The 18,791-nt window shown below is 33.5% G+C and overlaps 1 pseudogene; it reads right to left on the bottom strand.

Moving 5' to 3' along the window:
- Positions 1-7,664: 7,664 nt before the first annotated feature.
- LOC127849729 (uncharacterized) lies at positions 7,665-16,103 on the bottom strand (annotated as a pseudogene).
- Positions 16,104-18,791: the final 2,688 nt, after the last annotated feature.

The following is an 18,791-nucleotide window of genomic DNA, read 5'->3' as shown; positions in this document are numbered from 1 at the left end:
ACAGCTTACCCTTTGGTACGTCCCTACATTTTGTATACTCAACTCCTCTTCCCGCTTGATGTATTTCGCTCAAAGTATGGAAAAGAAATAATCTTAATCCATTTATGCCTAGTGGACTCTCCCATCCTTCTAAATTGGATCAATTTATTTCCAAAATTAGGGATGTCTAGTATATTGATTTCTATATTTAGAATATTTATTATAGAAATTCCTTTAAGCATCATGCGGCGTCACATCTGGGTCTACGCTGTTTGCCAATGCCTTTTTTCCAGACGCTAGGCATAAATGGGTTAATGTGTAGGTGATCGGAAAGGAAGGAATTTAGCTGCGACCAGTAATTGTAGAAATGAGGCTCTTTTTATGTGTTCCATTAGTATTATTAAGTCCCCGAAATGGTGTGTACTTGACTTCTACTCAACTGTTGGATTTCCCTAAAACGTTCACAGTTAAAGAACTAGGGTGCTAGAAATCATACAGGAATGAAAGTGGGCTGCGGTTAATTTTAACAGATTTATGGCTCTTTGTCATGTTTTCTACTGTGGAGTATACACGTCTTTAAATTGATTTTTAATTCATTGAGTATTTTCGACCTTACTGCGGTACTTTACAGAAAGTTATAAGCTTCTAGGTGATTGCTCTAAAGATGAGCCTCGCTATGGGAAAACGGGACTTAATGTATGTGCGTAAAGTATCGTCCCGGGACTTAATGTATGTGCGTAAAGTATCGTCCCGGGACTTAATGTATGCGCGTAAAGTATCGTCCCGGGACTTAATGTACGTGCGTGAAGTATCGTCCCGGGACTTAATGTACGTGCGTGAAGTATCGTCCCGGGACTTAATGTACGTGCGTGAAATATCGTCCCGGGACTTAATGTATGTGCGTAAAGTATCGTCCCGGGACTTAATGTATGTGCGTAAAGTATCGTCCCGGGACTTAATGTATGTGCGTAAAGTATCGTCCCAGAATAGCCTTTGCACACTGTGCGCACATGCATTAAGCCCTGTTTTAACTAACAAATCGGAACAAATACACCATATTATCTATAGCTAATTCAAACATTTGAATATTTACCACGACTTCAACTACTTAAATGCCTGAACATGTATTACAGGTGGTGTTCATAGGGATGGGGACAATGTCGCCGTTCTGGCCGACATATATGGCCGGCCAAATGTAAGCGCGTTCGTGAGAGTCCAGAGTTACAGTGCTCTGCGAAAACCGGGCTAAATGCATGTGCGTAAAGTATCTTTCCAGATAAGTAAGTGCGGTACACACAGGCTAATAAGGGACGACACTTTCCACTTTTATGGAAGTTTTCATTTAAAGGAAGTCTCTTTTGAACGAAAATCCAGTCTAGGCAGAAAGTGTCGACCCTGATTAGCCTAAGCGGACCGCACATGCATTAATTCCTGTTTTCCTAGAGCGCGGCTAAAATCAAAATGCCATACCTCACCTATTCCTTCGACCCCTTGTTGAGGAGAATGGTAACGGCCTAACAGAACTGCTCGCGATTCAGACTAAGCTTGTTGTCATAGCCGTCAGTGCTCACCTTCATTCTATGGAAACAAATTCCTCTATGATACTGACCAAGTACCTTGAAGTACATTGCAGGTATGTAGAGTGAAAAGATTGCTATTTTAATTCAAATGTTAGTCAATAAAAACTGACTAAAAATTAAATGTGACCTTTATTTGCCTTAAATTTTAAATTAAAGCAAGACCAACTAATGGCATCATTTAATATATTAAGGACATTTTTTTATAAACACAGACACAATTAAAATATATGAGTTACAAACAAATTTGTCATATAATAAATAGAATCCTGACAGAACTGGTAACTTGTAAGTTATTAAAAGGTTCATGTAAATTTAAAAATTGGAAATACCTAATTCCTACTAGATAAATATGTTTATCCTGCCTCTGTTGCAAACATTGACTAAATAAAGCAGGGTAAATTTTCCTATTTCCGGTCAACAGGAAGTAGTGTATTCCTACGCACGCTGTGACGATAAACATGTCCTAATCACAGGTGGAAGTAACGTACCCTGGATAGTATTTTTATGTTATTTATTTTTTTAAGAGCCCAATATATTCAAATAAATACATAAAATCATGTTTAATGAGAAGAAAATTGACAAAGAGCCGTGAAAAAAAATCCCCACCCTCTGATATTGGAATCATAACAAGGTCATTAACTAGAATTTATCATAGACCTGTCTTCGCGGGCCGCAAAAATGTCAAAAGTAGCTTTAATCAAAAGCATCCATTGATCCTCCTATGGGCCATTGGACAACCTTTCAAAAAAAGTTCACTTTAAAAAAATCTGTCCAGCCGTTAACTCACAGTCGGTCGAAAACCGAGCAATATTTCGAGTCCGTTTGTCAACCCGAATAAATCTTCTACAGACTTTCAAACAATATTTTCGAGTTTTTGCCGCTTAATCGATAGCTCGCGTCCTATTCCTTTAAAACAACGAGGCGTGTCAAATAATGCATGCACATGCAACCACTTACCCCTAAAAACTTATTCCAATACAATCAGAATGATAAGTATTTTTCATTTATTTACATTTATTAAACATCGTTGTTGTTGTTGATTGGATATTTATGTGCCTGGCTCTGTCAGTGTAATTCACTGCTAAGCCGGGTTCAAGAGCGATGGCTACTTTCGTTTTCAAGTAAATCAAATTTAGAGTTATAACAGTTGTTGCAAAGAAAATATAACATTTTGGAATAAGTTTTTAGGGGTAAGTGGTTGCATATGCATGCATTATTTGACACGCTTCGTTGTTTCAAAGGAATAGGACGCGAGCTATCGATTAAGGGGCAAAAACTCAAAAATATTGTTCGAAAGTCTGTAGAAGATTTATTCGGGTTGACAAACGGACTCGAAATATTGCTCGGTTTTCGACCGACTGTGAGTTAACGGCTGGACAGATATTTTTGAAGTTAACTTTTTTTGAAAGGTTGTCCAATGGCCCATAGGAGGATCAAGGGGTGCTTTGGATTAAAGCTATTTTTGACATTTTTGCGGCCCGCGAAGACAGGTCTATAATTAAGTCTAGTTAATGACCTTGTTATGATTCCAATATCAGAGGGTGGGGATTTTTTTTTTCATGACTCTTTGTCAATTTTTTTTCTCATTAAACATGATTTTATATATTTATTTGAATATATTGGGCTCCTAAAAATATATATATATGAAAAATACTATCCTGGGTACGTTACTTCCACCTGTGGTCCTAATATTTGACATTTGAAATGTATTGGGACGCATCATAAATGTTAACGTTATAATATGAAATAAGGCAAAGCCTCAAAGCGAGCTCGATTAATGTTTGATAGAAGAAACTAACAAAAAACTTTAATAAAGATTATATTTAAATAAAATAATTTAATAAATATGATATTTAAATCTAATTATTATAGGCACTTCCTAACAGAAGAACGTACGTGGAGTTCTCAAAGACTGGTAATAATATAGGCACTGGTATACAAAAATAAGGAAGTGAACTTTTAATTATTATGTTAATCAGCAATTAAACAACAAACGGACCATATTAAAAGGTTTAATGTGACCTGATGAACAGAACTTTTAGCCCAAAACCCCGCCCAAAACACATTGTCCCACTATCAGTTGCCAGCCTTGCAACTACAGGTTTACCTACGAAGGTCAGCTCGGGATTCGATCCCGAATCCACCCATGAGCCATTTGATGATAATGAGCATATGATATAGGCCTGGGTTGCTTTACCAATTAAGCTATCTGACCTTTTGAAAAATATATAGGTAAACTACAATGCTGTATAATAGCATCAGTATCTTGCTTAGGAAAATTTTACAAAGAATAACATCTTATTGATATTTTGTTATGATTTAGAACAGTATGTTGTCAGTTCAAAAGCTCACATGAGGTTATGTTTGAAAAGCCCACAAAAGCTTCTGTTTGTAAAAAAATGATGCTTGTTTGCCGACTGTTTATAGTTGAGATAAAATCACATTATTTTGCACATATCTGGTAAAATATATATGGTTCGAATACCAACTGCGGATAAGAGCAACAGAACAGTCCTTGCAACTAAATAACTCTAATATTTTTATAAGTAATAGGGTATGTAAGTCTCGTTTACTTTCACTTTCGCTTTTGAACTTCCGGGAACATCAGCTATAGCATTGAAATGGTGTATTGCTTTGCCATTCATTGTGTGCACAGGACTGGGGGCAATGGAACCTGTAGTCTGTACAGGTTCCCCATAAACCCAAAGTAGAAGAAGAAATGGGTTGATAGATGCAGATATAGTGAATTTCGTTGCACAATCACAAACCAGTTTGTTTACCCTTAACGAGTTTGAACGCTTTCGGATATGATACGTTTCGGATTGTTAACGCCAACTTGTTTGTTTACATACATCAAACATTTATATTTGTAGGGTAAGTATCAAGTGTAAAGCATATGTTTGGAATCAAAGACGGCTAAGTTTATTTAGTGAATTGATTGGTATAACATGTATCCAATAACAAGAAAACACATTTATGACAGTATAATTTGTTTAATGATTATATCAAATGGAATGTTGCAGATATTATTTACACCAATATCATTATATACGGAACAAAATATTGTTAAAGTACTAAAATTATATACGGAACAAAATATTGTTCAAGTTAACTTTCTGTTTTTTTTTAAATATCATAGTAAAAAGTGTAGAATATTTATTATAACATGTTTTTTTTTTTGTTTTTTTTTTTAACATAAGCAAATTAAAATTTTATTTAACAGTTTAAATTTGAGTAAAGAGCTTTTAGTAGAATGTACGAAGTATATGTTCATAAAAAACAGTATTAAATCATGGTTCACATTGACCATTCAATGGTGCTGATCCCAGATGTTCTCATTTTATGCTTATAGTTGGTATTCTATTATGAAAGAAGCGGATAATAACAACAATTTCTTGTCTGATAAGGTTTTTTCAGTTTCCATTTTTGCTATATTAATTATTTTCTTACAACAGATGCAAAAGGCCGAAGTTGAAGGAAAGGGAAGATGTGAAAGAAAGCATACCAGTAGATGTTACTACAATTTCCCAGGACCATAATTATTACACGCATGACTACAGGGCTTATGATGACATTGATGCTGAACTACCAACAAAATCTAGTATGCTACAGAATTTTTTCAATTATGCTTACTTTAATACTCACACGAACACTGTATTATGTGAAGTTGGACTAAGACATCAACTTGGGAATAAATTGTGTTTTTTCAACTGTGCATAATATGCATAATATGCAGTTTTACATGTTGTATTTATTTAGTTCGACAAATTATGATTAAAATAGATACTTGCATTAATAATAGCTTCATTTAAATTGATTTTACTACAAAACTGGATTTTTATGAATTTTTATTATAATCCTCATAAAATAAGACTGTGTCCATGCCGCGCATGAACACAGTTTTAAAATACAGTTAAAATGATAAAAATACAATCACTGTTAATGAAAAAGTCATGGAAAATTGCTTTTTAAGCTTGAAGTATTCATAAAATAAATTCAGATCTTAAATGATAAGTTTTGTTTAAAAAAAACACTAAAAGGATATCCATTCCCAGTTTGATGTCTTATTCCAAACTCACATAATGCAGTGTTCGTGACAAGTGATATTTTTTTACAAAGTTTCTAATCTGAGTCCTGGGACTCAATAACTGGCAAATCTATGAGCCCCAGAAATGAAAGAATGAGTCCAATTATTAAACGATATTATTTTTTTAGAAATTTCAATGCATTTTTTGGACTCACATAATTCGAAATTTTGCATCCCTAGAGGTTTTTGTGAGTACAGGATGCAGGACTTGCGTGTAAAAAATCACTGATTGACATTCAATATACAGCAACGTTTTAATAATTAAAGTTTTCATTATTTTTCATTTGCAGTTCAAGAGTTAGAAAGGGAGATAGCCCGTCTAGAGGGTGAACTTGGCCGCATGAAAGTGCGCCCATCCAAAATGTCGGTTCAGGACATTATTGGTGACAAGGATAAAGTATTTGTTTTTATACTTGTAAAATGTACTCAATGAAAAAATGCATAACAAAATATATCATTCATTCTGGTTATAATACAAGTTTTTTTTGTAATTGTTGTTCCATTTGAAATTCGGTACAATCAATCATTTCGATACTGTGCACAAGTATATGAATGACTTTTATTATGACCCCGGTAGGGTGGCATATAGCAGTTGAACTGTCCGTCAGTCAGTATGTCAGTCTGTCCGTCCGTCCGAAAAAAAACTTTAACGTTGGCCATTCCTTTTGCAATAATGAAAATAGCAACTTGATATTTGGCATGCATGTGTATCTCATGAAGCTGCACATTTTGAGTGGTGGAAGGTCAAGGTCAAGGTCATCCTTCAAGGTCAAAGGTAAAAAATAAATAAAATATTTCAAAGCGGCACAGTAGGGGGCATTGTGTTTCTGACGAACTCATCTCTTGTATACTTATAAGTGGCTAATTGCTTTTCTTTTTAAGTTGGAACATATAGAATAATTATATCACTGAATCCGAATGATTTTTTGTTACACAAAATATGGAATAAAGTCAGTGGAGTACACATGTAATGTTGATTGTATTACACTTTCTTATAGTAATTATAAAAGTAGAAATACTGTAAAAGCTGTTACATGTATTGCTCCAAATAATGCATTAGTTTTTTTGTTCAGATCTTTATCCAGGCTCTACATCAGATGCAGCTATTGTTGATCACTCGAAAATATTAGAGCAACTTAAACCAGGTGACTTGATTATGGCTGATAAGGGCTTCAATATTTTTGATAAACTTCCTGCTGGAATTTCTTTAAACATTCCCCATTTTCTGTCTAGTAAAGGTCATTTCACAAAAGAGGAAGCTTTACTTTGCTTTAAAATTGGAAGGAGCCGAATTCATGTAGAAAGGGCAAATGAAAGGATAAAAAATTATGATATTTTAGATCATATTCCTGCACAATACAGACATTTAGCGACAATTTTTTTCAATTGTGTTGTTGTCTTGTTAATCTTCAGGCTCCTCTTTTAAAGGAAATAGCAGATAAGTATGAAATTGATTCAAACTAGAGCTTTGTCACTGACGTGACGAATACCCCCACATGCCGCATTGACACAGAATATTTAGCATGTTGTCTTCACAAAAAACAGCCGACAACATGCTCAATGTTTAAAAGTGACCCAATGACCTAGTTTTGACCCTGCATGGCCCATGTTCGAACTTAACCTACACATCATCTAGAAAAAAACTTCTGACCAAGTATGGTGAAGATCGGATGAAAACTACTTGAATAAGAGAGCGGACATCATGCTGAATGTTAAATAACGCACTAAGTGACCCTATGGCCTAGTTTTTGGCTCAGCATGGCTCATATTCAAACTTGGCGTAGAGATCATAAAACTTCTGACCAAGTTTGGTGAAGATCGGATGAAAACTACTTGAATTACTTTGTGTACCTGTAAAATTCCTTCAAACAATATTTCGTGTATATGATGCTGTATAAAAAGGTGAAGTCCTCAACTGGGGTCGAACCACTGACCCCTGGAGTCCTGGAGTAATAACATCTCAGATTTAATGTAACCTTTATTCGTATAGTGATGGTTAAAAGCTCGAAAAATAAAAATCAATAATTTTTTGACAGATTGACCGACCACAAATGATCCTTTGCTATTCTGATCACTTGCAAGTCTTTATTTGTCCACACAACAAGATCGCATGTATTAGTTCCCGTTATGTGTAGCTGTCCTTGAATCTGATGCCAGTAGTTGTGGGCTTGCTTGAGGGAAAGCCGTCCATCAGAAGATTGATCTGAAATGAAAATGCATCCATGTGTTATTAGGCAATTGTCACCTAGTAGCAGGAATTTCAATTGAAGCACACTCATGCTTTTTTATGCTTTTGCTTTTGAAATTGATGGTCTTTCGACTCCTGCAAATTATCTGCATAGCATCATTTTGACACAAATGTAACAAAGAAGCTAACTTCAAAATATATTTCTTATCAAACAATTATTGTTTGCATAGTATTTCATTTTAGTATATGCAAAACAACATTTACAGACTATATAAAAATTATTCAGGAACAGATAACTTCATTTTTTGACCCCTGATTATTTTATTTGACCCCCGAAAAAGTCAAGCAAAGGGTAATTTGACTCCTGGTTTACACAAATCTATTGAAATCCCTGTAGAAGTGTTATATACATAAAGAGATTGTAAGAGCAAGACCATCTTTTACATCACACTGATTTTAATTATAGAAATGGATGTAATTGCACGTTGTATGCAAAATGGGTAATTGATGCATATTTGTTGATTGTATATACTATATCAATATGCATTACAACATTGAAAATGTAGAAATAATAGTTTTACCTAGGTAGAAATCCTTGATAGATGAACACGCCTCCTGGATAGTCATGTCTCTGGCGGTGTAGGGGCACTTTACTTCTATGATGTCTGCACTACATGTTGCTTGTCCATGTTGTTGATTAACTAAACCCCTAAACACGCCTTCGACAAAACCATCTGGTGATGCACCCAAGACACTAGGCTCGTGCAGCCAAATTCCTGTAATAAAATGATAGAACATAAGATATGACTTTAAACATTAATTTTATTACAAAGCATAACTGCATTAACAGGAGAATAAGCACATTATTAAATTCTATTACAACTAAAGATCAATTTAAACTTATAAAAAAAAAACATTTTTCACTTGTCTGTCGGGCGTACAGCGACTCCTCCAACCTTACAGTATTCAGCTGTGCACACCTGCTCATGTGTTACTCCCCACTGCACAGGTGTCCTTTTTTCCAGGTTATACGCGCTCAGAAGTCTTTTCTAAAAAGACACTGTCAGTCTTGAAAAACATATAAAAACACTTATTTATTATGTATGTTTATTTACAAATAACCAACAGTATAAGTAACTGCAACGCATTAAAAACATGGCAGAAAAAGTAAAGCAAGTTTATTTTTTAATGTCGAGAAACATATATTAGGAGTTCATATTGACCACCCAGTTTAAATTTATATTAACTCACATAACATGAAGACACGTGCGTCATATATATTGAAATTATAGTAATATGTACTAGCACTTACTTTTTTTTGTAAAACGCTGACAAGATATGTCCGAAGTTAGAGGCGGTAAATCTCAACTTGCGAACAGCTGCCCATAAGGCATTTTCCCTCTGGCCAATAGCTGCTGCAGCTGTTTGGTTGACCTTTTCGTGCGACACCAGCAGCTGTCGTCTCAGCCATGTGCGGGGGTCCTCAGCTCCCAGATAATCAGGATGGATCATCAAGTCATCCAGGAGAGGCACTGGAACATCCGGTGTCTGAGGCTCCTCTGCCATAATCCAATGCAGAGCTTCAAACATAAAAAGAACAGGTCAAATATTAGCAAAAGACCATTAAAATAATGCTCATGATTTTTGAAAAATAAACAAGACCATGTGGTATTGATAATTTAAAAAAAAAATACCATGGATTTTTTGGAATTATTATTTATAAGCCATACTATCACAACTACATAATTGCCAATAAGATAGCTTAATAAGTAATATCTCACTATTTGTACAGCATAATTTTTTTACATGAAAATTATTGCTTAACATATACATATATATTCAAACGCACATACATGAAATACTCATACAGGAACCGCTCAACAGTAACCAAAAATGCTAACAGGAAAAAATCATGATAACAGTCACAAAACATTTTAACAGGGACCACTTATGCGAACCTGTAAAGCGACCCAACTGTCCAAGTTGTGTATAAATAAAAGTTCTGTCATCATCTGAGACAGATCTGTTTAGTGACCGGGGTAACGAGTAAAAAGGTACATTGCATTAAGAAATAATTATGAAAACAATTATTCTCATGAGTTAATGAATAGATCTAGTATGGTTCGAATAAGAATTATATAGAGTACATATTTTTATTATTTCAAAATAACAGCTTTGAGATGACATTTTTTTAATCATTTTAAAATTCTTTTGCTCTTTACCTGTATCCAGGCTGATTTAGTGGATACATTTCCGCCATCGTCACAGTTTTCTTGGGTGGTGCGGATTTCGGACGCTTGATCCAGGAATGTCAGTTTTGCTCGCTCTCTTGTATCTGTATCATGCATTAATTTAATAACAACTTTTAAAAGCTTTAATACATACAAGACATACTTAATACTTATAGTAACACATAAGCATTTGCTTCTACATTCCTTGTGAGGATATTTGTGTTTATTATGAAAAACTTACAAATGTAATTGTTAGCTGAAAAAAGTATCATGAATAGTAAACAGATAATCATTTTCTCTGAGTATATTTACAGCATGTTTCAAACATAAACAATACAAATATATGTAATTTTATGCATTACCCAAACAGTAAAGCAGCAGCCACATGATGACATTTGAATTCCCTCATTGGACACTGACATGATTGTATCACGCCCCGTTGTCCTCTGGTTCAAGGTGAATCTAATAAAAATATATAACAAAATCTGAATGAGAAAATAAATAGTGTTTAAACCATTACGAGTACGATTAACATTTTACTTTGTCATAGTAATTCGGATTTATATAACTAACCGTAACATTATATGATGTATTTTTCATCGAAGCCTGGACGCTGCCACCGATTACACGCAGTTCGTCCATAAAGAATTTCAATACCCTGTCGCTTTCAACCGATGCTTTACTCTTTCGACTTAATTTAATATGCGATTCAACGTAGTTAGACCAGTACATTATTGATATAGCCATTCTGATTTTTTGTTTGTACCCGGAAGTTGGAGATCTCGTGAAATATCGGTGGTCACATGACGAGACTTACATACCCTATTATCTAAACCATAAATTGGGCTATACTTCGATAATTATGTATACCTGAAGAGAAGATAGATTGAAGGTGAAAGTTGCGTAACACATGAAACTATCAACAAATTGTGCAGTAAACAATGATTGGTATATACCAAGGACATATATATTAATCAAGTATATATGTCCTTGGCATTACCTCCTTAAAACACTAAACAATCAACTACAACATACAATGTAAAAATTTAAAACATCCAACTGTTGCTACATTCTCAATTATAATTTTCAGGTGCACATCATAGTCATTGGCATCAGCAATGATTTTTCCATGTTGCATACTGTACTAAGATTTCACAAGGGCCAGGCAGCATATTTGTTTTATTTTCCTTTTTAGCATTTAAAGTCAAAGCAATTTCAAATTACCATAATTGAGGAATAAATGCAAGGTAGGTCAGCGATAAATATGTCACCCACCAAAATATGTTATTTAATACCATTGATATAACACTTTGATAATTTTACACTTGTAAGTATATATATATTTTTAAGTACCAAAATACTAGGATTAATTGAATTTGTATATTCCTAACTACTGTTTAAAAGTCATTTTGGTTAGCGACTGTCACGTCACCCACCGTATTCAAGGGAGCGACTATCACGTCACCAACCGTACTCAAGGTAATGACTGTCAAGTCAGCCACCGTACTACAGGTAGCAACTGTCACATCACCCACCTCAAAGTTATTTATATCTTATTTGAATTTATGTTTTAAATATGATGAATCACATTTGATCACATCTTTTGATTGCTTGAATCGATCACATTTTATAGTATCTATAAACATTGCATTATTTGTAGTAATTATCAAATAATTAATTTAGAATGTTCTTTACCAGAAACGTTAGCTCAGATATCAATAAGGACACTATCTCCCTCACTATGAGATATTGTCAAAGGTAGCAATATTTGTTTGAATCATGCCATTTTGTAAGGCATATAAAATAAGCTAAATTTTTGTGTGTTTTTTTCAATAGAAGGGAATAGATATCTAGAATATAACCACTGATATATAATTTTGATGAGATAATAAAGTTTGGTCATGTTGAAATGATACTCAAATGTGATTTACCACCTTTAAATTTAAATGTAATGCATGACTTAGACGGTGAAAGAAAAAAAATACACTATATGAAATTATTATGAAATCGAGTATTTGACTGTGCAGGTTGTTGTTTTGAAAAGTTTGGTACCTGAGTACATGCCGAACCATTCGTGTGTTTGTTCCTCAATGGCAATCGTCCAATAAATAATAGCACTTACTTGTTTTGTCATCATTTTAAATAAAAAATGCGAATAGCCGTCGTTGTTGACACTTGCTATGTACACACACAACGGTGACGTCATTTGTCACTTGGATAAATTTGGTGATGACGTCATCAAACGGGGAAGCCCCTGAATGAAGACAAGGCTCGTGGTTCAGATTTTCTAAGCCTCGCAAAATAAACTTTGCTTTATTCGGCACCGACCTAGTATTCGATTTATCCCATCAATTTACTAAGTCGTAAATTATTATTTTTTAAATAGAATAGAAAAATCAAACTCCACGGAAAATCCCAAAGTTATTTTTAGCTAACTTTGTTTTATTTTTTTAATCGTGCCGAGCCTAATACATTACATAAAGAGCAGTAACTAACCCGCCTTTCTGTTTATCATACCTCTTCGTCCCTGATTTTTAAGAAATAATGAAAAAAAAAAACACTAAACAACTGCAGCTTTAGCGTGAAAGAACCGGGAAAGAACATGCATTGTGTCGTATGAGGTGTTAATAATGACGTCACGAGTACGCGCACTTAATATTTGTAAAAAATGTTTTTTTTGCTTTTTGAGTTGCATTATTTGTTAAAAATATAGTACATCTTGGTATCAAATTGTTTGTTTTGTTGAATCTGATTCGATTTTAATAAAAATGATTACTTTATAGTTGATTCCGAGTAATATGACCATTCTCCGCCGCGCGTGACAGCTATATTTCAGCACTGCCGAAATAAAGGAATTTATTCCACAGTGGTTTATTTCGACAATGCACGTCTGATGATGGGATAAAAATGTTTTACACGAAGAATGCTGATGCCCTATTCGAAATAAAGCGCTCTAGTAACAATAAATGTTACCAGGTGAACTTTTAGTGTATTGTTATCTGAATGGTACCGAAAATATGTAGAGGTGTGAGACTAGCTTTTTTCGGGGGAAGTCGGTTAGCTTGTAAAAGAATGTAGACATTTTGAATTAAGAATCTAATCTCGGAATATCTCTTGTCATCTATTTACAGATCATTTATCTTTACTTTAATTAAGAAATATGGATATCTAAGTCACTACACTAACAAGAGAGAGAGAAAAGTTCGAAGGCGTCGGTGCGAAAGAGTCTAGAGTACCACATACTCTGACGAGTGAAGGGAAGATAGGACTATGAATCTAACTTGACATTTATAATGTGAATAAATGAACACTGGTCTTATAGTCATTAAAGAGAAAACAATTGAACTTACAACTTAGTTATCAATTATTTTGATACATAGATAAAAACCCCAAGAGTTACAATGGAGCCCCCAGTGATATAAAATAGACTAATTGTTAAATAACAACAACAGTGACTTACCAGATAGTATTTGAAATTCATTAAACAGTTTGATGAAGTAAACAATCTCAGTAATCTGGACAATATTTGTATCATTATATATTTATTGTCAGTGTCACTGAAATAAGCAGTGAATTGTAATTATTACAGCAGTGACTTTATTGTGTTTTAACCTGTGAATTTCATGTTCTTTGTGTACATGTAAGTGTCATTTTGAAAGGGACTTTAAGAGACTTTTGCCTTTAACTTAGTTTAAATAAAGTTTACGTATGAAACTTTAAACAATAGATCAGTGATATATAACCAGTTCAGTGGTATCAGACGTTAACACATCTCACTTCAAGATCATCGCAGCTGAGCAAAACGTGTTGGCGACTTCAAGATCATCAAACGATCACGTTTGCCTTTTTCTTCTAGAGTGAACGTTACATACTTCAATCTTCAAGATCGAACATTCACCTCGAACATTCACACTTATTATTCAAGACCATCTCGACAACCTTGGTATTTCGTGCTTCAAGACCGTTTCTTCAAAGCAGATGTCTTGACATTTATTCATCAATACCGTTACATCAAACAGATTTCTAGACTACTACTGCCTTATTGTATTGAACAATTAACTATATACACAGTGACAATAGCATATACCGTGGATGCCAGACCCAGAGCCATAGTTAGGTGGTGGTGAGTGTGAAAACATTTTTATATACAAACGTTTTTTATCCCAAATACTTAGAGTTGATTGAATATTTGGTTTCTTTCTCTGATAAATGAGATATTTTGGATAATAACTTTTACACAGTGTGATATTGTTATTAGCAAGGAAGATACATTTTTGTAAGAAATAAATTTGCAGATCACTTTATTAACTGGTACTGGGTTAAAATAAAATAATTTCACTATTCAGGGTCTATTTCACAAATTTAATCCATATTGCATTTGCTAACATATTCACTGTATAGTATTTTGACAGCCATTTATACTTAAACAGTGGGGGGATATTGGCATTGGTTTCAATACTAAATTAGTCTCAAATCAAAGGATATTTTAAGTAAATTAACAAGGAATGTAGAAGTAGACTCTATTAATTTCTATAATTATATAACATTTGAAATTGATTTAAATATAACTTCAAGAAATATGAATTATAATTGAGTTCAAATGTGGATTGAGTTCAAATTGATTGTTCCTTTCAGCTACTTGTTGATCTTTACATTGAATTTAAATTTCTGAATCACTTTTAGCATACATAAACCGATAATTCCTGCTGTTAGTATTTTCGTTTGGAATGAAATGGTGTATTATTCAATAGTTATTATTTGAATTTACATGTACTTTGAATTTTATTACAGCTGATGTATCAGTTTCAGATATTTTTTTTGCATTGCATATACATATTATTGATGTGATTTATTACACATTACTTCTCTGATTTCTAATTTTCCGGGATGATTTGAAATCATTTGTTTCATTATATAGGTTTCATTTGCAATTAAACATATAATAATTACAATACAATATACACAGACATTTGTTGATAGAAGGTAAGTTAATTGACTATTTGAAGTTGAATACTCTGTCTTTGAAGGAAGAAATTTTTTTGTCTAGAAACTCTAGATTGAGTCTTGTGATGGTTGTGAAGTGGACAATTGCGATGTTCTTATTATTTGTGATATAAAATGGAGTGTGTCGATATTCAAAGTGCTTTAATTGATCTTTGGAAATTATTTGATTGTTATATACCATTTGTCTGATTGATATTGAGTACATGTATACCATATTTGAGTTCAAGTATTGAATAAGTATGTGTGATTGGTGACGTATCTTCATTAATTGAAGAAGGAAAATTGAATTGAGTGTGAAAATAAATTCTTTGAAAAGAAGCAGAACAACAACAGATTATTGAAAAATATATCTGAAATAAAGACGTGAATTACAATTGCAATACTATTTCAATCAACAGAAACTGATTGAAAGTCGACTAAGAGTATGCTATTGTGTATTGTGTTGTGTATTGTGTAAATAGTTGTAGTATATAATTATGTAGGACATTATATTAATTACTGAGAGTGTAGTGGGCCCACACAGTTAACATATAATTTGTTACTTGTTTGATAGTAATAAGTAACTATTAGTTGTAAAACAGTTTGTGTCGTTTATGTCCACTATTGAAAGTGACATTTTAAATTAAATATTTTAAATTGACGTGAATTTTTGTGTCCATTGCTTGTACATTCAGCAATGACAATGGCAGACATTTATGAAACAGAACGCGCATGATTAGATGCAATAAAAGAAATGAATATTACAAATGAACGTGAATTGAAAGGATTATTAAGAAAACAAGAACTTGAGACATTGTCTAAGCAACGTGATAAAAAAGTAGAAAATACTACGAAGTTTCCCAGAATTTCACTATTTTATGGTGAACAAGGTAAGGGTGAAGTGTCATACACTACTTGGAAATATGAAGTTAAATGTTTCTTCAAGAAAGGTCATATAGCCAGGAAAGTATACTGCTTGGCATTCGCAGATCTTGTAAAGGCGAAGCAGCAGATATCCTGCGAAGACTAAGTGTCTCAGCCTCCGTCACAGACATTTTGGAGAAATTTCAATTGTATGGTGCAATTGACACTACTGAATCTATATTGCAAAAGTTTTACGCATGTCAACAGGAGGAAAATAAAACAGCATCAAAATAGTCTACACGTATTGAAGATATTTTCTCTAAAGCGGTAGAACCTGATCCAATTTATAGGCGACACTAATTTTTGTTTAAAAAATGTTTTTTATCAAGGGCTTCACAAAGGGTTAAGGCATGCTGCTTCTTTTAAATTTGAATCCGTTCACGATTACGACTTGTTGAACGTGGAAGTGAGAAAGATAGAACAGATTATAAAATACCCGCAATTAATCAAAATGATAGTAAAAGTGAACTTGTAGAAGTGAAATCGTTTTTAAAAAAATTAAACGATAGGATTGAAAAGTTAGAGAAAGAAAAGGTGTCAAACAATTCTCAATTTTAAAATTCTTATGTTTCTAGAGGTTCTTATAGAGGCCCTAGACACGATAGAGGTACATTCTCACAAGGAGTAGGTCGTACCAGACCATTTAGAGGTTAGGGACGGGGAGATCAGTCTCAACCTAGACGCCCAGTGGCATCAAGCATGTTTAGACCAAAATATAGTACTTGTTTTAATTGTTTTGAGTCTGGACACTTTGCAAGAGAATGTATACATTTAAACGGATAAGCGCTGCATGTGCGGGTCTACATTCTGGCACAAAGACACATGACCCAAATTTAGTTGGTGACTCTTGTGAAGTGGAAATTCATGTTGAAAATGTAACAACCACTGCTTTATTGGATACTGCATCTTGTGTATCCACATGTTCAGAGAATTTTTATAATGAATATTTGTCAAAACATTTATTGAAACCTTTATATGACTAAGTCAAAATTGAATGTGTTGATGGCAATGTTCTACCATATTATGGGTATATTGAAGTTTTGATTAATACCCCAGGGATTGAAAACTCTGAAGAACAAATGTGTTTGTTACGTGTTGTTCCAAATACTGAGTACAATAAAAAGACTCCTGTTCTTTTAGGTACTAATATATTGTATCACATTCTAGAAAATGGTAAATTACAATTTGGAGATCAATTTTATAAAAAAAGCTAAATTACCAACTCCTTGGTACTTAACTTTTAGAACCATGACATTGCATGAGACAGAATTACCCAGGAATGGGAATAGACAGGGTATTCTGAGAAGTAATCAGCACTCAACTGTGGCAATTGGTCCAAATCAGTCAGTTAATTTACCATGTTTTACTGATAAAGTCTTAAGTTATAGACAGACTTGTGCTGTGTAACAAACGAAAAAGGAGTCTTTATTACCAAATTTTGTGGAAATTACTCCTGCTGTTTTTAATTTTTAAAACAACAAACAAGAGATATTAGTTAATATCTCAGATCATTCATCACATTTTGTGAAAATTTCACCTAGAGCTGTCATTTGTGAAATGCAGCCTGTGATCATTGAACAAAGTTCAAATGAGAATTTGTCAGATGACTATGTAACTATTTTAATCAAGTAAACACAAATTCTGAATTAATTTTAGAACAGAACAGTAAACTTTTAACTTTACTGAAAAGGCATGAGAATATTTTCTCAAAAGGAGACACAGATATTGGCATTTGTATATTGTCAAAACATCGTATTGATTTATACAACAACAGTCCTTTTAAACAAAGACATATAAATATTTCCAAACATACGGTAGACGAAGTGAGAAAACATTTAAATGACTTAGTCACTGCAGGAATAATTAGAAAGTCAAAGTCACCATGGGCATCTGCAGTTGTACTTTGTAGAAAAAAGAATGGAAAAGTACGAATGTGCATTGATTATCGAATGCTGAATAAACAAACCATTAAAGATTCATATGCAATTCCCAGCGTTGAAGATATTTTTAATTGTTTAAGTGGTGCAAAATGGTTTAGCACTGTGGATATGAAGGCTGGTTACCATCAGGTTGAGGTTGAAGAGTGTCATAAATAAAGAACAGCTTTTACAGTGGGTCCACTTGTTTTTTTCAAAAGTTTGATTTCAAATACACATTTGACAATGTCAATACATTTTAACCAGTTCAAAATGATACGAGGTCTACTTTACAGGGAAATTCAAGAAATTCAAAATACAGTTCGACAATTGGTTTTACCATTATGTTAACACAATGAAGTATTGAAAGGTTAACATCAAGATGTTGGTCATCCTGGAAAAGAACGAACCATTTCGTTAGTTCGAGAACGGTTTTATTGGCCTGGATACACTACTGATATTGGAAATGGGTTGAACAGTGTCCAAGATGTTTAAGAATAAAGTCAAGTAAAAATAACACTGCACCCTAAGTGAATATTAAATCAACTTATCCTTTGGAATTAGTTAGTACTGATTTTTTGAAAGTAGATCCTTGCAAAGGAAACATTGGAAATGTGTTAGTAATAACTGACCATTTTACCAAATTTGCTGTTGCTGTTCCAACAAAAAATCAAACTGCAAAAACAACAGCAGAAGTTTAACTTGAACATTTGATTTACAAATATGGCATTCCAAACAAATTGTTGTCAGATCAAGGTTCACATATTGAATCAGAAGTTATTGAAGAACTATGTACATTGATGGGAATTGAAAAAATAAGAACAACAATATATCATCCACAATGTAACGGAATATCAGAGAGGTTCAATAGATGTTTATTGGACATGATTAGAACATTGGAAC

The sequence above is a fragment of the Dreissena polymorpha genome, chromosome 11 (genome assembly GCF_020536995.1).
Source record: "Dreissena polymorpha isolate Duluth1 chromosome 11, UMN_Dpol_1.0, whole genome shotgun sequence".
Lineage (NCBI taxonomy): Eukaryota > Metazoa > Mollusca > Bivalvia > Myida > Dreissenidae > Dreissena > Dreissena polymorpha.
This window is presented reverse-complemented; position numbering and strand designations above follow the sequence as displayed.